Source organism: Dama dama, chromosome 4 (genome assembly GCF_033118175.1).
Source record: "Dama dama isolate Ldn47 chromosome 4, ASM3311817v1, whole genome shotgun sequence".
NCBI classification, from domain to species: domain Eukaryota; kingdom Metazoa; phylum Chordata; class Mammalia; order Artiodactyla; family Cervidae; genus Dama; species Dama dama.
The window spans coordinates 19564891-19589772 of record NC_083684.1 but is presented as its reverse complement, the minus strand read 5'-3'; the positions used below and the strand labels follow the sequence as shown (position 1 = coordinate 19589772).

The 24882-nt window shown below is 49.2% G+C and overlaps 1 long non-coding RNA gene across 1 annotated transcript in view; it reads right to left on the bottom strand.

The window, feature by feature from the left end:
• LOC133050129 (uncharacterized) overlaps positions 1–24882 on the bottom strand; it is a 121380-nt gene that overhangs the window by 52057 nt on the left and 44441 nt on the right. The window contains exon 2 of the long non-coding RNA XR_009691538.1: positions 24653–24700. This is a non-coding gene — a long non-coding RNA (uncharacterized LOC133050129). The remainder of the gene's footprint in view (positions 1–24652; positions 24701–24882) is intronic.

The following is a 24882-nucleotide window of genomic DNA, read 5'->3' as shown; positions in this document are numbered from 1 at the left end:
GTGCCAGGAACGCCCCCTAAAGAAGGCCTGGCTTCCAGAATCAATCTTCAGCCTCATTCCTGGACCAGGGTGGGCAGCCACCACAGCCTCCAAATCCACTGCTGACCAGCTCTTGACCCCCAGAAAACCCTCACACCCAGAGTCTCCTACCAAACCATGAGTGAGAATTAAGTCATGGGCGTTCACAAACTGCTCACTGTGGCCCCAAACCAGCATGGGTCGTAGTCCAGCCCCAGGCCCCACACTGCTCACTGCATGAGGACAGGGAGGCAGGCCCTGCGGCCCGCCTGGCTTCCTTTAGCTTCCTCAGGGCCGGGGGGTTTGTTTGTATACACTGCAGAAGTTCACACTCATCTGAAAGCATGTCCATACACACATTATTTATTGCCGAGATCTGTGTGTGATTACAACGCAGCCCAGCTGTGTTCTGAGAATAGACAGTTTATAGCCAGATCGCCACGCCTCAAAGCCCAGGCCCCTCATTCAAACTGTCGGCCCACTGGGGCCCAGAGGGATGTATGTCCAGCGGGGAGCAGTGGGATCTCTGAGGAGGCCTTCCACGAGTGTCCACCATCACCTGGCTCCCCTGACTCCTGAAACCTGGTGCGGCCTCATCCCTGTCCTGCCTTTCCAAGGACTGTACAACAGGATGTTACCACTCAGCCTTACTGTCCTGGCACCAGAAAGCTGGATTTATGCAAGTCTACTGAAATGTTGACAAACCACTGTTCTGGAAAATAAAAAGGGCATCAATCTGCCTCAGAACAAATCACAGCAGGTCAGGGAAGGAGGCGCGGAGATGGCCTGAATGCACAGGGCTGCGCTAAGCCCCTCAGAGGCCACGTGGTGAGGCCTCCCTCCCCAGCAGGACATAAGTGCTTTCAGACGCCGGCCGAACACCTGGTGCCCAAGGCCACCAGGCCTGAAGCCGCAAGGGTCCTGTGGGGAGATGACACAAATTAACACAGACCGGCCCTTCCTTGTCCTGCTGCCCAGCACATGCAGAGAAACTGACCTCCGCCCAGCCTTGGGACAAACCTGACTGGTGTCCCAGGTCAGCTCCCTCCCTTCTCAGGGCTGGAACAGCCTTACAGGATGCTGAGGTGGCTAAGAGTGAGCTCCTGGTTCTGGCCACTTTGGTGCCATCTGCTGTTCATATGACCTGGGCAAGGGTTTTCATCTCCGAGTCCCTGATTTTTCATCTAGAAGAGGAAGATAATCAATAACCCCAACCTTGTGGATTTGTGAGGGGAAATAACCAGGTAATCAAGGTCAAGAGCTTGAAAGAGTGACTGGACCAAAGTCCATGCTCTATAGGTGTTGAACATCATGTTCCTCATCACCACCACCACCATCATCACCACTATCATCACCACTGTGACCACCATCACCAACCCATCATCACTATCATCATCACCAACACCATCAACACCAACCACCATCATCACCACCATCACCACCATCATCAACCCCATCACCACCATCACCATCACCATTAGCACCATGACCACTAGTACCATCCTTATCATCATCAGCATCACCATCACGGTCACCATCATCATGACCACATCTAACTACCTTCCCAGGGCCCACCGTCAAATATCATCCCACTGGGGGTCAGGGCTTCAACACATGAATTTTGGGAGAATGTAAAGATTCAGTTCATAATAGCCAGGCTTGAGAGAAGCACCTGAGCTCTCCACCTGGCCAGAAGACCCCCACAAAACTGACCAGCAACTCACCACCAAACACAAACACAATCATTACTTACTATCTGCCTATATTCCTAGAGAGCAGAAACTGTTATTCCTTTTAAAATTCTCAACAGAATTACCATGTCTTGGTGTTTGGACACTGAACACAAAGACAGATGAATGAATGAATGAAGGAATGAGGTCTATCACTTGTCTCCCAGGGGAGATGTGGTAGAATTCTGACTTTTGCCCCAATATACACCTCTTCTTTCTCTTCTCCTGCAACTTCTTTCTCCTCCCCTACTCTTGTTTAACTCATCTCCCTTGGTGCTTTCTTTCTCTCTTCTCTGACCAAATGAAGAAAAATAAATACACTGAAAAAGCATTCAAAGTATCTTCAGATGTGTCTTGTCAATTAATCTTCCTGGAGCATTTGGGGTGGTGATGTCATTACCCTGCTTGCCAGGAGTCAGACAAGGTCACAATGTCAAGGCAGCTTGTGATCTCAAATCCAGATTTTCAGACCCCAAATCCAGTGTCCTTCCATCTGCAGGATGCAGTCTGGTCTGTTCATGGCCTGGGAGCCCCCAGTCCCACCTAGAACCTGGGCCACTTTGTGCTCTCCAGAAAGAAGCTGGCCTGGTGCCTGCAGATGTGGACGACACTACAAGAACAGCTACGGACACAAGGGATGAGTCGGGGCCTTGGGGCCTCTGGGGAGGTGCTGGCCAACCCTAGGTTTGCCCACTTCCATGCCTCTCGCCTGAGATGATGGGTGTCCTGAGGGTCGAGCAGTATCCGTTGGACCTTGGGCTTTGGTGGACCCTTCAGGTCCCTTCATCATGGTTTGCCTGCATAGAACCCCTCTTATTTAGCCTGTTGTTCCCCACACCAAGAGTCCACCCTAGGCCAAGTGTTGAAGTCCTGGGGGAGCACCCCTCAAGGCCTCAGCATCTGTAGTTCTCAGGGCTGGTTGAGGTTTGTGGACATCAATCCTGCTGGGGACTTGGTACCTTTGAATACATATTCTTTCAAAACACCAAGTACCTCTGGAAGGCAGTTCTGACATAGACTCCATCTGTACACCTGTAATTCTTTCTTCCTGTTTGTAACCTTCAAGCTCTTCCTTAGGCGGCCTCCCAAACACTGCTCTACTGGCTTAAGGGCATCAAGAGCCTCAGAGGGATCAGGACAGGAGCCCTCAGAGGAATCAGGACAGCAGGGGAATCAGGACAGGAGCCCTCAGGGGAATCAGGACAGGAGCCCTCAGGGGAATCAGGACAGGAGCCCTCAGGGGAATTAGGACAGAAGCCCTCAGGGGAATCAGGACAGAAGCCCTCAGGGGAATTAGGACAGGAACCCTCAGGGGAATTAGGACAGGAACCCTCAGGGGAATCAGGACAGGAGCCCTCAGGGGAATCAGGACAGGAGCCCTCAGGGGAATTAGGACAGGAACCCTCAGGGGAATCAGGACAGAAGCCCTCAGGGGTTCACAGTCAGGTGGAGAAAAGAACTCTAAGCAAAAGCCAAAGACCTCAGGTAGCTGGAGCCAGGGCCATGCTCACTGCCCTGGGTCCACAGTGATGGTCTTCCCAGCAACAGCATACATGATCATCATAGGACCCCATGCCCACACTGAGGCCCAGGCCCCAGCCATGGCAGATGGAACACTCCCCTGGAAGCAGCAGACAGCCCCACACATCTCCCTGCCCTTGACAGTCTCTGGACCCATGCCGATTGGCCATCCTCAGCCCTCCCACTTGGCAGGACAGCACCAGTGACACGCTGTGCTGTACTTGGCGTGAACCCTGACATGATGAAGGATGAGTTGGACACCAGCAGCTACACTGATGCCAAATGAACTGATTTCACAACACAAGGGCGACCTGCCAGGGCACCCCCACCCCAAGTGAGGAGGGTGCTGGCCCCTCGTCCTCATGGTGGGGTGGGGCAGAGGGGAAGGGCGGGGACAGCACGATGGTGGGTCTGTGCTCAGTGATAACACACCGACCTCTGGTAGCAACCCGAGGGTGATCCGTGCCCACCTGGCAGGCCTGCTACAACATCTAGAAGGGCATGGAGACCCTGCAGGGGAAGCTGAGGTCCAGAGAGGATCCTGGTTAGAACACGCATTGTGTATGGCCTGTGAGACCATGCAGGCCCCTGACAAGGAGCAGAGGCAGTCGTGGGCCCAGCTGAGCGGCCGGACTTCCAGCCAGAGTTTTGGGGTCTCTAGGGTCCCACCTGCACAGCAGGATAATGAGCCAGGCCTGTGGGGGTAGGGGTGCCGTGTGAACACAAAGGCAGCCTTGAACCTTGTTCCCACCACTCTCTGGAGCCTGCAGAGCTGCCAGGAGCTCTAGCCCTGGTGTTCAGGGCGCTCGTTACATGAGAGAAGATGACACAGCGGAACAGAAATGCAGACCTTAAACCAACACACTTATCTTGTGGGTAAGCAACATGGGTGACCTCAGGACATTCAGAAACCTGGGTTTGAATGTGAGCCCTGGCCTTCCAGCTGTGGGACCTGAGTCTGGGGTCACTGTGTGGGAAACAGAGACCCCGACAATGCAGGACTGTGGGCCCCATTGCTCCCATTCCTACTACATGCACGCGGTCACAGCATGGGACCCGAGGTGGGCAGGGACTGAGGGGGAGTGGGGAGGACGCAGGCCCTCCTGCCTTCACGGTGGCTGAGAGAGGGCACGGCTGCACCGCAGGGGCGAGATGATCTTCCCTGGAGACTCTGGGCAACAGTCCAAGGCACTCAGATCCCATTCACTCAGGACAACTTGAACCCGGTGCCTGTGCTGAGCCCCCAGAGCGTCTGAGGGAGCCCCGCAGGCTATGCAATCCTACCCTTGGTCCCCTTTGCTGGAAAGGGCTGGCATTTCAGAGCTCATCTGGAACCTGAGGACCTTCTAACCCAGCAGCACATGAAGACACAGAAAAGAAATTGTCAGTTAAGAAACATCAGAAAGGCACAGCATGCGTTCTTTGAGCTCACATCCTACCCTGCCGCCTACTGCTGGGCGTCCATCCACAGGCTGCCAAAACTCTCTGAGCCTCTGTGTCCTCAGGAGGGGGAGGGCCACACTCCTTCTCAGTGTCACTGAGGACTGGAGAGCAGAGTCTGATGCTCGGTAAACGCTCCCTCCCTGTGTGTGTCTGCAGGCCCGAACGCCCACGCATGGCACATTGTTGAGTGTGCAGACAGCAGGGGCTTTTCCCCGTAAAGTTCAGGATGTCCCTGGTGTCAGGGAGAAAGCTGGGCTGACTGCAGACCTGTGGCGCGTCTTTCATTTTTTTTCCCCAGTGCACATCTGATGTGGTCACTGGAGTCTTAAATGTTTATAGCTGTTTGCAAATGAGCTTCTGTCCCACACTCAGGAGAGGGCAGCTACATGGAAGCCGAGCACGTGTCACCCAGCTTCGCATGCACATGGACTCCGCACAGGCGGGAGGTCATCCTCTGTGTGGTCAGGTCTGCCCCTCAGGGTCTCAGGACCACAGTGCCCCAGGGGCAGAGAGGCTCCTGAGGCACAGCCTTCCCATCTGGTCGGCTTGCTCCCAGGACACCCTTGGCTCCACTGGATCCACACCCTGACTTCTGGGGACCGCACTTCAGTTGTCCCCACCCCAGCCCTATCCCCAGCTCTCCTCAGGTCATGTGATCTGAGCTGACCAGCTCCCAGAATGGCCACATGATCCAGCCCATCAGACCATCCGTCACATGGTCTCGGGGACTGGTCCAGAGGGCAGTGGCCCAGATCAGGCCCTCGAGATGAGGTCCTGGGACCTGGCTGGAAGCCCTGGAGAAAGGAGCTCATGCACACGGAGGTGTGACCAGAACCTTCCAGAGGCCACCCTGACGCCGTGAGGGTAAGTGCCTTGCTTCCTCAGCAGGGGGGTGCCTGGCTTCCCCAAGACGCCTCCCCCGGGGGCCTGGCCAGTGCTGTCCTGCCTCCCAGCCTTTCCCTTCTGCCACACACAGGGCTTACAACTGTAAGCGCCACTGGCTGGGTAACCTGGAGCAAGTTGCTCACCCTCTCTGAGCCTGTCCTTCCTCTGTCTAGGCAAAAGTGCAGCTGCCTGACCCCCTTGTGGAGCCCTGGGAGGGTCGGAAGGTCATGAACGCTCCAGGCAAGGCCAGAGCCCGTGGAAGCCCCTTCCAGCCAGAGGAGACCAGCAAATGGAGGCGAGCCCCTGGCCACATATGGGGGGGTGGCCCTGGGCCCAGGGGTGTCAGGCCCTAACCCCTCAACCTAAGGTTGCCACCCTACATGGCAAAGATGCTGCAGGTGTGAATCAAGATGAGATGCTCCTGGATGGCCGGGTGGGCCCTGAGTTCAGTCCCAAATACCCTTAAAAGAGGAAGGTGGTGGGGCAGGTGACACACACGGAGGTGGCCGAGATGGAGGGGCACAGCCTGGAGTCCCCAGGAGCCAGCAGAGGCAGAAAGGAACCTCCTGTGGGCCTCTGGAGGGAGTAGGGCCCTGCGACACCTTGATGGGGGGCTTCTGGACTCCAGGTCCATGAGAGGACACATTTCCATCATTTAAAACCCCAAGGTTGTGGTCCTTTGTAAAAGAGGCAAAAGGAAACTAATATTCCATGTAAGGCAAAGTATGACCGCTGCAATGTGCCCCATTTACACATTTAAACACACTGGCTCCGGTTCAGGCAACCCCATCCCTCTCCTGGGCTCTGTACCAACCTCACCCTGGCCTCCACCTTAGCCCTGTCAGTTCAACAGAGATGCTTATAAAGCATCGTTCTGCTTGTGTTGCTCCCAGCCTTGTGCCTTCAATGGCTCCCTACTGCCCTCAGGACAATGACAAATCTCAAACATGCATCCTAGGGTTGTGTGTGATCTCACTCTGGTCTACTTCTCTGGCTCAGCCGCGCCTACCCTCTCTCTCCCACCCTCTCTCCTCCAGCTAATATATAAGCTTCTGTTCATCTCACGAATGTCATCTCTTCTGCTCTGCACATCAGCAGTGTGAAGTGTGTAAACCACCCAGGGTGGAGCCTGGGGAGTGGGGGCTGTGGAAGGGAAAGGGTGTCAGTGCTGGGCCAGCTGCTCCCCGGTAGACGCCCAAGGGTCCCCCTTTTCTCCTCTAAATTATGTCGGCACTGGACCTAAAACCAGCCTTCAAAGGTCTTCTCTGCTCTGTGAGTTCATACTAAGCAAAACGTTTCAGACCAAGGGAAAGAGAGAGACACCTAGAAAAGAGGAGGTTTGGGCCTGATGTTTCCAGACTAGCTATGTGTGTGGATTCAGAGCCCCCCCATCCAACACCTGGGGGCCCTGTGTGTCAGTCCCCACCCAGGAGCACAAAACATCAAGATAAACAAGACAGGAAACTGAGGCAGGACAGGCAGAGCTGGGAGTCAGGATGCTGCGTGAGGCTCTCGGAGGGTCCCTGGAACCTGCTTCCCTCCTGGTTGGTTAGTATTTCTGTGGCTTTTTCTGTAGTAACACCAGTACCAGCAACAATTCCGCCCAGCATCCTGCCCAGCGCCCTGGGACATCCTGCGTACAGCAGGAGTACAATAAATCTGTGTTGAGCAGACAAGCACATCCAGAGAGGAGTCTCGGCCAGGGCAGGTACACTAGTCCATGTGGCCCAATGTCCCTCCCTAAGTCCAGCTACTCCCTGCCTGCATGAGACCTCTGCACCCTGCCCACCACCTGGGAATGGCGTCCGAGCACTACCATGCTCATCCTTCTGGTGCTGCTTTGAGAAATGCGTTCAAATGTCGCGACTGTCAGAGATGACGAGACAGGTAATGAAGCTGAGAAGGTCCAACAAACGCACATCTCAAGTAGTGCCCCCGCCCGCCCCCTACCCGATCTCATCCACATGTGCTTGCTGAACCTCCAGAGACTCTAAAAAGGGCTGCTGTGTACGCAGTGCCCTTCAGTGTTTTTAACAGCACACATTCCCCTCATCAGTGAGGTTTGGGAAAGAAGGGTCTTCCTTCTCAGAGGGGGAAGCGTGTGGTCACACCTGGCCTACAGGGCACCTACCCCACAAGTATGTGCAGAGGCTGCTGGTGACACAGGACACGGAGTCCCTGCACCAAGGAGCTGAGGGGCGAGGCCAGCACTTCTCAAACCCTGGGAGACACAGGGGCCACCCGGGGTCCTTCTAAAATGTGGACTCTAAAGCAGTGGGTCTGGGTAGGGTGAGCGCCTGCATCTCTAACAGGGCCCCCGGGGAGGCGGAGGCCAACCTGGGACAAGCATCAGTGACCCCGCCTCCTGGACCAGAAGCTCTGGGACTGGGATCCGTGCTTAACGAGCCTCAGGGGTTCTGATGCTCTGGCAGTTTAGAGCACGGAGGGTCAAGACCATGTTTGGCAGGAGTCTGCCCAGAGCTGTCACCTCCTCCTTCCTGCACACGACAGCATCATTAAAGAACACAATGTTCTGCCCAGTCACACAGCCTCAGAGTTCTTCTCAGCACAGCAGCCCGGGCAACCCCTGGGAGTCAGCGCTCTGGATGATGGTCTCCCACGATGTCACAGACGCTTCAGGATGACATGGGAGCTTGTGGGAGGGAGCCAGTCGTCGTGTTTGGGGTGGGGGAGGTGTCACCGAATTGGGGAAACAGGAATAGACACTGGGAGGGTGGGGGAGAGGGGGCATTCTCAATCCAACGAGGCGGGCACTCTGGGTGGGGTAGCGGCCTGGGCAAAAGCAGGGGTGGTGGCAGGGGGTAATGAATGCTCATGGTTTGCATGGAAACAGTGAGTGTGAATCAGCTTCGGGCCAGACCAGAGTGGAAACGGGGTCACAGAAGGAGGAATGGAGGGAAAGGCTGAGCCCAGCAGGCTGGAAGCCGCGGTCCCAGCAGGAGGGTCTGGGAAACAGACCCCAGCAGCCGCCCTTGTCCCTGCCTCCCTGCCTAGGCCCCATCCCGAGACCCTCTGCAGAGAAGAGGGACCACGGACCTCACGGGAGGAGGAGAAAGAGGATGGATGAGGTTCGAGTCACTCCAAGATAAACACCCAGAGAAACCAAAAAAGTTGGGACCGATTACATTAGCCATGGGAAAAAAATTAGCATTAGGCACTGCATTTTAATAAAGCATCTGTCTGGTTTTGATTTCACAGATGTAAAAAAAAAAAAGGCAATCTGGAACTAAGCTGGACTACTTCAAACTTTCTATAAACCACATTTGGGATTTGCTCAGCATTTCTGAGGTTCAATTTACAGAGACTTCTTCAAGTCAAAATAACCCTAAATAAACTGTGGGGGGATGTTGTCAGGGTCGTGATTCATAATCTGCTTCCACAAAAAGCACCCTCGGATGGAGTGAGGCAGACTTTCCTTTATCACTTTACCTGGCATCATCCAGGCTTGTTCTAATTACAGAGGCTGTGAACTGCTGCATTTAGGGACCTGGAGGAGATTTTCCTTCCTGCAGTCAATACCATCTGTGGGTTTATCAAGGAGAACCTGGTTATTAATAGAACGTGTGGGTGTTCGGGTTGAACAGGAGTCTGCAGTGTGGAGCCGGGCTCTGTGCCCCCGGGGTGTGGGCACAGAGAATGCTGGGACTCTGCGGACCCTGGCAAGATGGGAGAGACTGTCATCTTTGAGAGTCTTCGTGGGCAGTACCAGGCAAGCCCAGACCCTCCGGCATCCACACCCCTCCATGTGCAAAGACTTTCCCACCAGCTGGCACTGGCCCCCCAGCTGTCTTGCTTGGGGCGGTGGGTGGGACCTCAGCAAGCGCTGACCTTGAGCCAGACTCCCACTGCCCCTCCTGGTGACAGAGGACACCCCCAAACCTTGCTGCCCCCAGGACCCCCTCCCTCCCCTGGGCAGTCATGTGGACCATCCAGAGTCCAGTGTCCCAGAGGGTTTGTATGATCAACTGCTGCTCTGGAACCCACCCCCTCACGGTCACAGGCTGCTTCCTCGAGTCCTCTGGCCGACAGCACGATGGTCTGGCCCTCCCAGAGAGGGTAGCTCACTTCCCTCCGTCCCCGTCTCAGCAGAGGAGCCAGGCAGGTGCAGCTCCTGCACCTCGGCTGGCACGTTCGAGCAGCTGACCCCATCTGGACTGAGCTACCTTCTTCAGGGAGAAGAGGGACCCCTGCCACATTTTGGGGGACTGCAGCTTGCACTTATTGTTTAGAGCTCTTGTCTGACTCTTCAGCTCTCTGGTGCTTTCCGGCAGAAGAGGCTGGTGCCAAAAACAACTCTGCAGCCCGTGACCCAAGCCTGGCTCACCTCCCTGCAAACATGTCGCCTAGGAGAGCCAGGGGGTGGGGCAGCCCAGACCCTCCACGCTTGCTACCAGGGCCAGCCAGGGAAGAGCAGCTATTGTTTTCAGAGGCTTCTGGCGAAGCATACGGCCTCCCGTTGTGGGCTGATTTATAAGGAGAGGGGAAAACAGGCCAAGTTTGCATACCCATCAGCATGACCCAGTCTGACAAAGCCAGTGTCCCAGCAGGAAAGTGATGCCCCTGGATGTGGGGCCTGGGGTGGGAGCTGGTCCTCCCAGGAGGAAGGTCACTGGGCCAGCCGGGACCCCTCTTCCTGGGGCCCCTGTAATCTAAGATGCTGCTGGCATTACCTCACCAATACAACAAAGAGCAACCACAGCCCCATCTACTGCCGGGGCGTGAATCCCAGTGTAGTAGTAGGTTGTCTCACTCCCCCAGGGCAGCCCCAGGGAGTGTGCATGTGGGTGTGTAGGTGAGCATGTGTCCACGTCTGCATGTGTGCCTTGTGCATGCATGACAGTGTGCATGTCTGTGTAAGTGAGCGCATATTTCCTGTGTGTGCATGAGTCCCAGTGCAAGCCCAGCCAAGGCAGGCAGGAACCGAGGGCCAGCGAGGAGGTGTCCCCGAACACAGCCATCAGAGCACTTGCTTAAGGAGCAGACGATGGAACAGCATCACTGGGTCTAATGCCTGTGGCACTTTCCACACACCCGTGAACACCGTCTTTGTGGTCCTGGGGTTTTTTCTTTCATCGCTGGTCATTTTGCTTGTATAAACAGTGGCGCCTTATTGCAGACTTGAGAGGTACCCGCAACCTGAGATGGGGAAATGACAGGGTGTCAGCCCCGCCCGTGGCCTAGCAGAGGAAACTGAGACCACGTGGCCAAGAAAAATTGCCTTTTCCTTTCCAGTCCCCTGCTAAAATAGCTTTCCAGTTGGCTGCACCTTTGGGGGGATGGCAGAAAAATACGTTAAATAGCCGATTCCTCCCACTTGCCAAAGGGATTTTTCATGCACGGTCATTGCTCTCGCCCTGTGCTGCTGGGAGACCCCGGCCCTTTGTCCCCATGCCGCCAGGTCAGGGATACACCAGGCTACCGAGCATCCCATCCAGGATGGCCTGGGGGTAGGATGGGGAGCAGGCCTCTTGGAGATGGAGCTCTGTTAAGGAAGTAGAATCAGTCACAGGGACACACAGCTCTCCTGATGGAGGAGGAAGCACCACCACCTGGCTCAGGGTCTTCCCGGCTGTGGACAAGAGATGGGAGTCAGGGTGACACTCAAACACCAGCTCGCTGGCATCTGCTCTCCCAGCATGTCCATCACTGTGTCAGCCGCTAGCAAGCACCGCCTGCTTGGGTTACCTTAACCATTTCTTGTTCTGGCCCCAGTTTTCACTAAGCCTTTCTCTGTGGCTGCATGGCACAGGGTTACCACAAGGAGGAGTCCTGTTTCCCATGTGGCACCTTGTATGCCCAAGGTCCAAGGGCCAGAGAGGGGGCAAGAGAGTTGGCATCCTCACCAAAACGAGTTTGCTTAGTCATGGGTGAGCTGTTGGAGCAACGTCAGTTAGATAAATCCTCAGATGCTGGGTCCCTTCCCAAATGCTGCTGACCTCTGACCCTGTGCTGGAAAGCCCCGCAAGATGCATGGAGCCAGCGAGGGATGTGTCACTGGGCAAGGGTGGGGGTAGGCTGGCCAGCCTCACCTCCCTGACCCACTGGAGAGGCGAAGGCAGGAAGGAGCGGGAGAGAACCTTTGCCTCCACTGCTCAGCTTCTCCCGGCAAGGTTGCTCCTTCCCTCTGGCCTCTGAAGGGGTTACCTCTCTGCCTGGAGCATCTCCTCCCATCCACATCCATGGGGTCCCCTCTACCTGTGGGACGCCTTCCTTGGCCCTCTCAAATAGACAGAAGGGCTGCCATGATGCGATCCTCTTTTCTTTGAGCACCTACCACACAGAGGTCCCATGCTACTGGCCTATCTGTTAAAACTCTGGTTTCCTGGGGTATAACTTATACACAGTCAATTTTGCCCCTTCCAGATGCACAGTTGGATGACCTGGCAAGTGTTTCTGATGAGGTTATCCCACCACAATATAGACACAAAACATTTGCTCCTTGACTACACTAAAAGCCTTGGACTGTATGGATCACAACAAACTGTAGAAAATTCTTAAAGAGATGGGAGTACCTGTCTCCTGAGTTCTTTACTTGTCTCCTGAGAAACCTGTATGTGGGTCAAGAAGTAACAGAACCAGACATGGAACAATGGACTGGTTCAAAATTGGGAAAGGAATATGACAAGGCTGTATATTGTCACCCTGCTTATTTAACTTATATGCAGGACACATCATGTGAAATGCTGGACCGGGTCAATCACAAGCTGGAATCAAGACTGCCAGGAGAAATATCAACAAACTCATATATGCAGATGATACCACTCTAATGGTAGAAAGTGAAAAGGAACTAAAGAGTCTCCTGATGAAGGTTAAAAAGGAGTGTAAAAAAGCTGACTTGAAAGGCAACATTAAAAAAATGAAGATCATGGCATCCAGTCCCATCACTTCATGGCAAACAGAAGGGTGAAAAGTGAAAGCAGTAACAGATTTTATTTTCTTGGGCTCCAAAATCACTGTGGATGGTGACTGCAGTCATGAAATTAAAAGGCGCTTGCTACATGAAAGGAAAGCTATGACAAACCTAGACATCATATTAAAAAGCAGAGACATCAGTTTGCCAACAAAGGTCTGTATAGTCAAAGCTATGGTTTTTCCAGTAGTCATGTACCAATGTGAGAGCTGGACTATAAAGAAGGCTGAGCGCCAAAAAATTGATGCTTTCGAACTATAATGCTGGAGAAGACTCTTGAGAGTCCCTTGGACTGCAAGGAGATCAAATGAGTCAATCCTAAAGGAAATCAAGAATATTCCTTGGGAGGACAGAAGCTGAAGCTGAAGCTCCAATATTTTGGCCACCTGATTTGAAGAGCTGAGTCATTGGAAAAGACCCTGATTCTGGGAAAGGAGGGTGGCAGAGGATGAGACGGTTAGATAGCATCACCGACTCGATGGGCATGAATTTAAGCAAACTACAGGAGATAGCGGAGGACAGAGGAGCCTGACAGGCTATAGTTCATGAGGTCACAGAGAGTCGGACATGACTTAGCAACTAAACAACATTAGAGGCTAAAGTTCTTTTCTACTCCGAATTACCACAGTTTTTCTTTAAAAAAAAAAAAAAAAAAAGGATGCTAAATACTTTTTCCATATATTTGAGGTGATCATGTGGTTTTTCTCTTTTAGACCACTGACATGGTGAATTACGTTGATTTGTTTTAAAATGCTGAATCAATCTTGTATTCCTAGGGTAAACAGAATTGGTGGTGATGTGTCACTCTTTTTATATACTGTTGGATTTGATCTGCTAAAATTTTAAGAATTTTTGAGTCTACATTTATGAGGGATATTGATGTGTAGTCTTCTTTACTTGCAATATCTTTGTCTGGTTTTGGTATCAGCATTATTCTGGCATCATAAATTAAGTTGGGAAGTGTTCCCTCATCTCCTATTTTCTCGAAGAGTTTGAATAGAAGTGGAATTGTTTATATCTTAAATGTTTGGTAGAATTCACCAGCTACTAGCTACCTAGTCCTAGAGTTTATTTTTGTAGGAAAATGTTTAAGTAAGAATTGAAACTTTATACAGAGCTGTTTGTGTTATCTAATTCTCTTTTAGTGAACTTCAATAGTGAGTGTGATTCAAGAAATTTGTTCATTGATTTCATAAATTCACTGTCATAAAGGTTAATATTCTCTTATTATCCTTATTATTACAGTTTATTTCTGTAGAATCTGTAGTGATGTCCCTCTTTCATTTTGGATATTGGTAATTGTGACTGCTCTCTTTTTTGCCTTCATCAGTCTGGCTAAGGCTTTTCAATTGCTGCTTTGCTCAAAGAACCAGCTTTTGATCCTGTTGATTTTCCTCTATTATTTTTCTGTTTCCAAGTTCATTGGTTTCCGTTTTTATCTTTATAGTTTCCTTTCTTCTGCTTACTTTGAATTTATTGTGTTCTTCTTTTTTCGAGGCTCTAATGGGTAGCTTATTGCTTAGATTATTGCTTCGAGACCTTTCTTCTTTACCAACGTGTATGCCTAATGCTATAAATTTCCCTCTAAGCACTGCCTTACCAGTATCCTATAAACTGTGATACGTTGTACTTTCTTTTCTGTTCAATTATTTTCTAATTTCTCTTTTGATTTTTTGACCCATACATTATTTTACTTGAAAGTTTATCATTTAATTTCCAATGTTTGGAGTTACATATTAGTGATTTTTAGTTTAATTCTGGTCAGACAATATACTTCACATAACTTTAACCTCTTTTAAATTTGTTAAGATTTGTTTCATGGCCCAGCATACTCTGTGAATGTTCCATGTACACTTGTAAAAAAATGTGTACTCTGCTGATACCAGGAAGATTGTCCAATAAATGTCAAGTAGATCAACTTGGATGATATTGTGATTAAGACTTCTATTAATATATCCTTACTGATTTTCAGTCTACTTGTTCTGTAACTTACAGAGAGGCATATTGAAGTCGCCAACTATGTTTGTGGATTTTTCCATTTCTGCTTTACTTTTTGTTTCATGTGTGGGTGTGGGCACATTTATAGTGTTATGTTTTCTTGTAGAATAACACTTTTATTACTATAAAATGTCCCTGTTCATCTCTGGCAATTTTCCTTGTTCTGATGTTCGCTTTATATGATGTTAACATCTTTGCCCCAGCTTTCTTTTGATTTGCGTTTTCATGGTATAGTTTTCTCTGTTTACTTTCAAACCACCTATGTTTTTATGTTAAATAATTTTTCTTGAGAGAGCACATCAGTTTAGTTCAGTTCAGTTGCTCAGTCATGTCCACATAGTTGGGAAATATTTTCTTATACAATCTTATCATCTCTCTTTTCATTAGGAAGTTGAATTTAAATCTATCGTCTTACTATTAATTTTTCAATTTGTGTTATCTGTTCTTTTTAAAATGTTGTCACTATTTTCTTCCTTCTATTGGATTGAGTATTTTTTATGATTCCATCTTACCTCTGCTGTAGTCTTATTGATTATATCTCTCCTTTTAGCTTTTAGTGGTTGCTTAAAACAAGGCTTAAAATATCTAACTTTAACATATTAAAATCTGTCTTCAGATACTATTAAAGCACTTAACATACAGTGAAATAACTTTACAACACTATATATGCTCTCATTTCCTCTTTCCATCCTTTGTGCTTTGTTGTCATACATTTACCTTGACATGCTATAAACCCCACAAAACAGTGTTATAATCTTTGTTTCACATGGTCTATTTGTAATCTTTATTGAGATATAATTCACTTGCATAAGATTCACCCATTTAAAGTGCACACACAGTTCCAAAGGCCAGAGGTTCTCAAACCATGTCAGAATCACATGGAGGGCTCATTAAAAGCAGATGGGCTGACCCCTCCCTCATCCTAGAGTTTCTGATCCAGCAAATCTGGGATGGGGCCTGAGACTCTGCATTTCTAACAAGTTCCCAGGGATGCTGATGCTCTTGGCCTGGGGCCATGCACCCAACCTGTGAGAATCACTGCTATAAAAAAAATTACAAACACAGGTTATCAACCTAACTTGAATGATGATATAGCGTCCATATTGGGAAGATGGGGAGAGACGGGTTGGAGTTTAAAGGCAAAATCCTGATGGCCAGTAAGTGGTCTGATCCAATGGGTCTGTGGGAACCTGACACCTGACAGTGACAGAGAAATGGCATGCTCCGGTGACAGCGGTCAGCACCATCTGTTTGGCCAAGGCAAGCCTGCAATTCTAACCCAAAAATTACTTTTAATGAATGAATGCATCTTCCTCCTCCTTTTCCCCTGATGTGGTCCATCTCCTCTTCAAGCAAACCTGACATGGGGAAAGCTAAGTCTACCCAAAATATTAGTTAGCCAATGAATATTTGTCTTTCCAAACTTTTCTTTTTAGCTTACCAACATAGCAAATCTAGACACTTCCTTTAAAAACAGACTCCAGGGTATACTGAAGACACGCAGCATGGTGACAGAAGTTCATCTCACACTACCGTTTGGTGGCAAACTGAGGAGTCCCCTTGAGGGTAAGAAGCAGGCATCAGCATCTTAGGAAGGGCCTGGCTCATCATCTGAGCAGGTGCCTCTCAGATGGCACAGCTCCTCTCACCCCTGCCTTCAGAGCCCAGTTCATAACCTGCTGCACCCTCTTCCTCCCCAATTCTCATAGCTCACCCAGAGCCTTTTTATGCAGAGGCCCCCCAAACCTTCCCTCTCCCTTCTCACAGCTGTCACTCCCCCACATCTGGGGATAGTGTTTCCCTCCCAGCTCCAATTCTGCATCTTGGGACAGAGGGAGGGGGCAACGGGGCAGTCTTGGCGGTTCGGTCAGTGGAACAGGATTGAAAAGTCACAAAACTCCTAGGAGAGGCAAAAAAGTGTCACATCCCCTTGTGGCCTACATTACAGACTGAGGAGCTTCCAGAAGCTGTGGATCACGAGAGTCAACCCACCCTCAGTAAGAAGTGAGCCAGGCAGCGGTTCAACTGTGGAAAGAATTCGGTGAGCAAGTTTCACTTCGCTGCAATAAAGAAGCCTGACTGCGTCCTGATGGTGACTGGCCTTGGCGGGAGGAGTAGAAGCGGGGTATGAGGGTATATGCCCGGGCTGCCTGGGGCACACAGTGCCAGGATGAAGAACTGACCTCCCCGCTCCCAGGGTAACTGTAGAACATGGCGCTTCCTGTCAAGCTAGTATTCTGATTTCCATGGACTCACGTGGCAAGAAAAACAAGTTCATTTGCCAATGGAGAATGAGGCTGGGGAGAAGGGAGAGGAAAATAGGGGAAGAGGAAATTCCACAAGTTACAAAAAGTTGGACCCCTCCATCCCTCAATAAATAGTGTTTTAATTTGTTGTGATTAATGCAACGTTTCGTTTAGTTATGAAAGCTGGGCACACGGTATGTGTGGTTTGGCAAATGCGTTTAACTTAGCCCCCTCTTAATCCACTCCCACTTTCTCCTTTTCTCCCCAGCACCCCCTCTCCTTTTAACTCAGATGAGTGAAGGAATAAATTAGTCCGGAAATGTTTCTGCTCCAATAAAACATTATCACCTGTCAATCACCAGATAAGTACAGGGAAGGCCTCTCCTTTGCTTTGCCATTCCTATGGCCTCAGAAAATCTCACCCAGTTCCAAAATTAGACCTTCTTTGCCACATGCCACATGGGAACGAGCCACTCCCCATTCTGCCAGAGCTTTTAGGGCCATGCCTGAGAACCCATCATTTCATCATCCATGGTTCACATAACATATCTCATGTAACATCTGTTTGGATCTGACTCTTTTTTTCCAAAACCACTTTCTACCCAAACTTACTACAAAAGCAGATGAGTAAGCAAGACGATGTGCTGGTCATTTGAGAGTTTTGATAGATGCTCAGATGGCCTTTGGGCTGGAAGGTCACGGAATGACCTCCAGCAGGCAGCTCAGAAGCCCACCAGGGGTCAGAGAGGCAGTGATAGCAGTACAACATGTTCCCACCTTAATATTTCCCTCAGCTATTGTCTTAAGTCCCAAGTTCAAGACATTCTGGAGCAGGACGTGCTCTCCTGGTGTGTGGGTGAGGGAGTGACATGTGGACCCCCTGCACTGACTCAGGGCACACTGCCTCCACTGCCCCAGGTTCTGTTGGAGAGGGTTCTGGCAGTGTTGGGAGGGTACAGCACAGGCCTGGGCTTGCCCCTTGGCATGCCAGAACAAACCTCCTTCTTCAGTGCTTCTGCACCTTGAATGACAGGACACCAGCTCCCCAGCCGGCTTCCTTGATGGCCCGGGTCCACTCATCATGTTCTCTCGACTGCATCTCTGGGTCCTCAGAGAGAAATACCAGCTGTGTCAGTTCACCCAAAGACAAACGCACCCGGGGTGGAGCACAGGTGGCCCTTCGTGATGACACAAGCACTAGTGCAGCCTGGTCCTCAAAACAAAGGATCACCAGCAACTGTGAGCAGCTGACAAGATGCATCTAGTTCCGGGTGCCAGACATTCCCAGGCCACCAAGCACAGACCTGCTCACCCTCGGCATCAGGGAGGCAGCGTGAGTAGCAGGAAGGGGGTGCATCTCTCAAAGGAAGACAGGCTCTGTTCCACTCCCAACTCCACCACTTCCCAGCTGCCTGGTCCCCTCGTGATCAGGAAACATACTCTGTATGGTTTTAATCTTCTTAAATTTATTGAGGTCTATTTTATTGTCCAGAATCTAGTCCATCTGGATGAATTTTCCATGTGTGTTCTACTGTTGTTGAGTGGAATGTTCTGTAAATGCCAATCAGGTAAAGTTAATGATGATGTTTTCCAAGTGCTCTGCGTTGTCACTGATTTTCTACTTGTTGGGGCAGGGGGCTGTGATGCTTCCGGATGTGTTTGCTGTGCTGGGGTACAGACTCCAGTCTCTCAGTCAGACACTCAGTTGTTGGGGGAGGGGGCTGTGATGCATCCAGCCATGTCTGCTTTGCTGGGGTACAGTCTCCAGTCTCTCAGTCAGACGCTCATCTGGGTGCTGCTCCGAAGAGATTTTGCAGATGTGATTACAGACCCTAATCAGTTGAACTTTAAGTAGAGGAGATGATTCTGGGTGGGCCTGACTTAATTGGTCAGAGGACCTTAATAGCTGGGCTGAGGCCTCCCCAGGGAAAGAATAAATTCCTCCTGTGAACAACAGCATTGGCTGTGTCTGCACACACATCAAGTTACACTTGCTTTGCAGCCACCACAACTGCATGATGGATTTCTCATCTGCTTGATACAAACACACCTTCTGCAGGTTCTGCTCCTCTGGCTGAACCCTGACTGAGCCCAGGGTACTGAAATTACTGGTGATAATTGTGATTTCTCTGTTTCTCCTTGCAGCTCTATCAGTTTTCACATCATATGTCTTGAAGCTGTTAGTATACACATTCAACATTTGTGTCTTGATCAACTGATGCCTTTATCTTGGTGACGGACTTCTATGTACCTGGAAATACTCTTTGATATGAAATCTACCTTGTCTGATGCCAGTATGGCCACTGCAGCTTTCTACTGGTTCGTGTTAGCAAGGCACATCTCTTCCCCTCCTCTTACTTTTAGCCTATTTGCGGCTTCCTCTGTACTTCCTTTGCTGCACTTCTCTGCAGGCAGCATTTATTTGGGTCCTGCTTCTGTATCCCACCTTGCAATCTCTGTCTTCTTTTTAAATGCTAGCCTATTTATGTTTAATGTAATTATGAAACAGTTGGGTTTAAATCTATCTTTGTGTTTTGGGTTTCTGCTTGTCCCATCTCTTTCTTATTGTCAAGCCTTCTTTGAGATTGATTGAGGGTTTTATTTTAATGATTCTCCTTTATCCCCACTATCGGCTTATTAGTTATACAGTAATTTTTTATTTTTACTGGATGTTCTAGAGTTTATAATATACTTCTTTAACTTATCACAACCTCCCTTCATATACTATTATTCCATATCACAGATGGTTGTAAGAATCACTGAAAAATATACTTCTATGTCTCCCTCGCATTCTTTGTGCTATTATTGTCAGAGATTTTACTTCCTTGCAAACTATAAACCCCAAAATACACTGCTATTATTCTTTATTTAAATGGTGAAATATCATTGCAAGAAATGTAAAAATAAGAAAAATACATTTTATGTTTATCTATTTAAATACTGGGCTTCCCAGGTGGTTCAGTGGTAAGAATCCACCTGCCAATGCAGGAGATGTGGGTTCAATCCCTGAGTTGGGAAGATCCCCTGGAGAAGAACATGGCAACCCACTCCAGTTTTCTTATCTGGGAAATCCCATGGACAGAGGAACCTGGCAGGCTATAGTCCATAGGGTTGCAAAAGAGACACAACTTAGCAACTAAACAATGACAATTAAATTACTAAATTACTATTACTGGTCCACTCCACTGCTTTGTGTAGATCTAAATTCCCATTTGGAATTTTTTTTTTTCTGCTAGAAGAACCTCCTTTAACACTTGCTGTAAATCAGACTTGCTGACAGTGAATTCTATTGGTTTTTGTTTGTCTGACATAGTCTTCATTTTATTTCCAATTTTGAACCATATTTTCATTGGCTAATAAAATCACTTTGATGGCCCCCGCCTCCACCAGCATTTAGCACTTAAAAGATGCTTCTCCATTGTTTTCTGGCTTGCATGGTTTCTGGCAAGGGGTCTGCTGTCCCTCATATGGTTCTGCTCCTCTGTCCACAATGTGTCATTTTTATCTGGCTGCTTCTAAGATTTCTTTTTATTACTGGTTTTCAGCAATTTGTTTATAATGTGTCTTGATGTGGCTTTCTCAGTGTTTACTCCACACAGGGTTTGTTTGGCTCCTTGGATCTGTGAGTGCCTAGTTTCCATTGAATTCAGAAAGCTTTTGGCTGTTATTTCTTCAAAACAGGTTTTATCCCTGCCTCTCTCTTGTTTCTAGAACTCCAATTACAAACATGCTAGATGACTGGATATTAGCCCACGGGTCACCACGGTTCTGTTATTTTGTTTTTAAAAGTCTTTTTTCTCTCTGCTCAAATTTGAATCATTCTATGGCTTCAAACTTGCTGATCTTTAATTCTACAGTGTTGACTCTGCTGTGAATTCTATCCAGCATATTTTTCATTTCAGATATTGAAATTTCAACTGAAAGTTCCACTGTGACTTTTTTGTATCTTTCATTTTGCTTCTTATTATTTATTGTTCTTCCCTCTTGAATGTATGGAACATATTTTTAGTAGCTGTTTCAACATCCTTGTCTGTGAATTCCATCATCTATGTCACATCTGGGTATCTTTTTACTGATTGACTTTCCCCCAAGATTTTGGGTGAATTTTCTGCTTTTTCTGCATGCATGGTTAATTTTGATCAAACGCCAGACATTGTCAATGTTCACTGTTACTTTCTGGCTTTTGCGGTGCTCCTTTAAAAAGTCTTGAATTTTATTCTGGTGTGCACTTCTGAGTTATTTGGAATTAGTTAGACTCTTATGAGGCCTCTTTTAAAATGTTGTTAGAGTGGGTCCAGAACAGACTTAGGCTAAAACTAATTTATCACCATTATTCAGAAAATACTCATGAGGATTCCACTAATGCCCAATGTATCCTAAGATCTTCCCATCCTGGCTGATATAAACACAAGCTACCCTCAGCCCTGTGTGAGCTCCAAGGACTGTTCTGCCTGCCTCTCTGGGCAGCAATGTCCCAAGCCTCCTTTCCTTCCCTCACACACGTGCACGCGTCAGCCGTGCCCTGGTGGAGCCTCTCTGGAGCTCCCTCCACCCAGCCCTCTGCCCTCCAAGTCTTGCTAGTCTGCCCTCTCTCTCCTCCACGCAATGAGACCACCCCTCTCTCACACATTCCCTCCCCGCAGTGAGCTGGTACAGTCATAAGCCCTGTTTCTCCCTTTCACTGCCTAATGTCAATGTGTGACAGCTGTGCTGGGTGTTTTCCATCCAGCTTTCTGGTCATTTATGGCAGGAGGGTAATTCCCATGCCTGTTACTTCACACTGGCCAGAATCAGATGTCGAAAACCAAAAGTCAGTAACATTTTCAGAAGATGTTTCTGGTCTAATGTGTTTTTTTTTTTTTTTTTTTCCTGGAAGCTAAAGCCTTCTTTTATTGACAGAATCTACACAACATGTGAGGCAGAGCTGGCCACAAGGTCCCAACATAGCACATTCTGACATTCAAATTAGACTTATTTAAATGTGGCTCCTTTTGATTCCTACAACTTTGTACTATGATGATTATCTGTACACAGGGATTCTAAATTGAAACAACCTTACTCACATCGTCATCATCACTCAATTTTTGGAGACTAACAGCTTGGTCCAATTTTTTTAAAAAGTAATAGATTCTCGACTAGGCCTGATACTTAGTTGACTTTTTTTTTTTTTTGGTCTAATGTTTTTTATTTCCACATTTTAAGTAGAACCCCTAAAATCCATTCCCCTCCACGGTCATTATCAGTTCATCAAATAATAAAAAGGACACAGTCTCAGAATAAAGGGCATTTCTCCCCAAAATAGGACAGCTGTGGGTCTTACACCCGTTTCTAAACTTTCTGCAGTTTCCTTATTTAACCACAGACTTGAGCGTTTTCCTAGGCTGACACTGAGGACAGTACTGATTAGAGATGATGGCAATATCATGCCGGGAATAGGAGTTGGGAACGTGGCTGCTATTATTAGTGTGTGTATCTGAAGCAGAAATTGTAGCCTGACCTTCTGGTGCATCGTCCCGGCAGAATCAAGGGCAGATGTCCTGCTCGGGGAGCTGGGGTGACAGAGCAACAGGTGCTCATCACTGAGCTCCTGGCTCGCTCCACACCCCTCTAGGTGTCCCCAGGTTAGCACTTCATATCAACATCATAGTGAATTCTCAGAGGGATCCTGCAGCAGGCGGCAGGTGGGCCCAAGGCCGGGAGAGATGGTGCCAGGGTGAACCAGGCCTGCCCGGCACCTGGGCAGGGTGGTTCCTGAACACCAGCTGTTGGCATACCTTCCTCAAACATTTGCCAAATCTCCACAGTACCCACCTGTCATTCACTTCACATGTGTCTTTAAAATCACTTCATTTCTAAAAATATCTAAAGCTATTCTAAAAGAAATTTCTGTCACTCCCATCAGTGGGAAATCAGTATCATTTGTTTCTTTAAAAAAAAAAAAAAAACCCTCAGGGCCCCATGAAAGTAATACACTCTCATTAAATTCTAGCCAGATGCTCCTGCTTTCTGGAGGCTTTCTTTCTTTATTAAGAAGAGAGCCCAGCAACTTCTGGAGAGGTACTGGGTCATAATAATACCTAACTCAGAGGGCTTCCCTAGGGGTCCAGTGGTTAAGAATCCACCTGCCAATGCAGAGGACATGTGTTCAATCCCTGGTCTGAGAACTAAGATCCCACATGCCACGGAGCAACTAAGCCCAGGCACCCCAACTACTGAGCCTGTGCTCTAGAACCTGCGAGCTGCAACTACTGAAGCCTAAGCACCCTAGAGCCTGTGCTCTGCAACAAGAGAGGCCATCCTTGTTGAGAAGCCCACGAATAGCGATTAAAGAGTAGGCCCTGCTCACCATAGCTAGAAAAAGCCTGCGTACAGCAACAAAGACCCAATATAATAAAAAATAAAAACATTTTAAAAAATTACTTAAGACTTTCTCTTAGATATGACTGGAAACTTTGAAAAAGATTCTGTAGCGCCCAGTGAAATGTGGCTATAATCTGACAGAAGATGAAACCTAAGTGGAGAGAAGGCGGAGGACCATATGAGACAGCAGAGCTGAGGGGCCTGAGCAAGAGGGAGGCCCTGTTCAAATCGAGGACTTCCACTGGCTCAGGAAGCAAGACCCCGGAGTCCCCAGGGTGGCAGTGTGGGCTGGGGTGTGGCTGAAGTGGGGAGTGCCTCGTGGTGGGTGGCAGTGTGGGCTGAGGTGGGAGTGCCTCGTGGTGCAGCCACTGTGGAACATGTTCTGGCATCCTCCTCACTGTACAACCAGAAATCCCCACAAATCTGTCCAGAGCAGTTGGGCGCAGGGCTGAGATGGACAGACATGCCAGCCCGAGCGCAAGGGCTCCTGGCAGTACTAAGTGTGGCCTGAGAACCAGAATTGCCCAGAGGTCTGCATCAGGTGGACAAGCACATCTGTACCACAGAAAACCGCCCGGCCGTCATGAGGACACGATGACAAGTGGCAAGATGACGTGGCTGTGGATGCACAGCCTGTGAAAGAAGACAGACCTAAAGGGGACATGGAATCATCCCATCTCAGTGACATTCCAGAAAAGGCAAAACTGATCTCCAGGGATAGAAACCAGGTGGGGGCTGCTGGGGGCTGGTGACGGGATGGGTTGACTACAAAGGGAAATCTCGGGGTGACAGGACCTTCTGTGTGTTGACTGTGGCAGTGACACAACTGGATGCGTTTATTACTCAGGACGATGCAGTGAAAAGGGTGATTTCACTGATGTAAGTTATATCCCAATAAGCTCGGCTTAAATGGCAACATACATTGGACAAAAGCCATCTCTTGCTGCAGACGTGTTGGCATCTCTTCATTACTCTTGGGATAAAAGGCAGCTCCCCTCCTCAGCCTCTGAGCTGTGGGGGTCTGGCCTCCTCTTCCCTCTCCTCCCAGTCCTCAGGGCTCCTGCACACTCTGTTCCCCGTCCCAAATGCTCTCCCTACACCCTTCCCACATCCTTTCTTTCCAAGCTTCAGACCCTCATCCCCACCACCCACCAGAAGAGGCTCCGGTCTTGTATTCACGGGTCTTTCCCTCCATCACAAGTTGCAATCACACCCCCGCTCAGCTGCGTGCCTGATAGGTAACTATCTCCCCATGAAGGACACGACATCTCTGTCTCATCACTGATGCTGGTCCTTGCTACAGAGCTCGTCACACAGCGCATATTCGCTAAGTTCCCAAATAAGAGGATGAATGAATGAACAACTAAGTTCTGGAGAAAGGAAACACACAGAGTAACTTCTCTGCACTCCATTCTTTGCTGAAAGAATATTCTATTGAAAAGGACGCTGGGCAAGGTAACACACCCACCCCTCCTGGGCTGTCGCAGACCAGCAGAAGGGCAGGTGACACAGAGTCCTACCTGTCACGGCACAGGTCCCAGGTTCCCGGCTCAGAGCTTATTGTTGGCCTGAAAAGTAGGAGGGAAAAAAAAAAACCATTAACCACTTTGCTGGAGTCCAGTCTTTCCCAACTGCCTGGCTCTGCTCAGCCTAAAACTGGCAAAAAGCATTTGCCCAAGCCTGGTGCCTGCTTCAACACCAGGGTGTCTGAGTTTCGGACCAAACATCAGTCTTTTGAACCTGAGGTTCT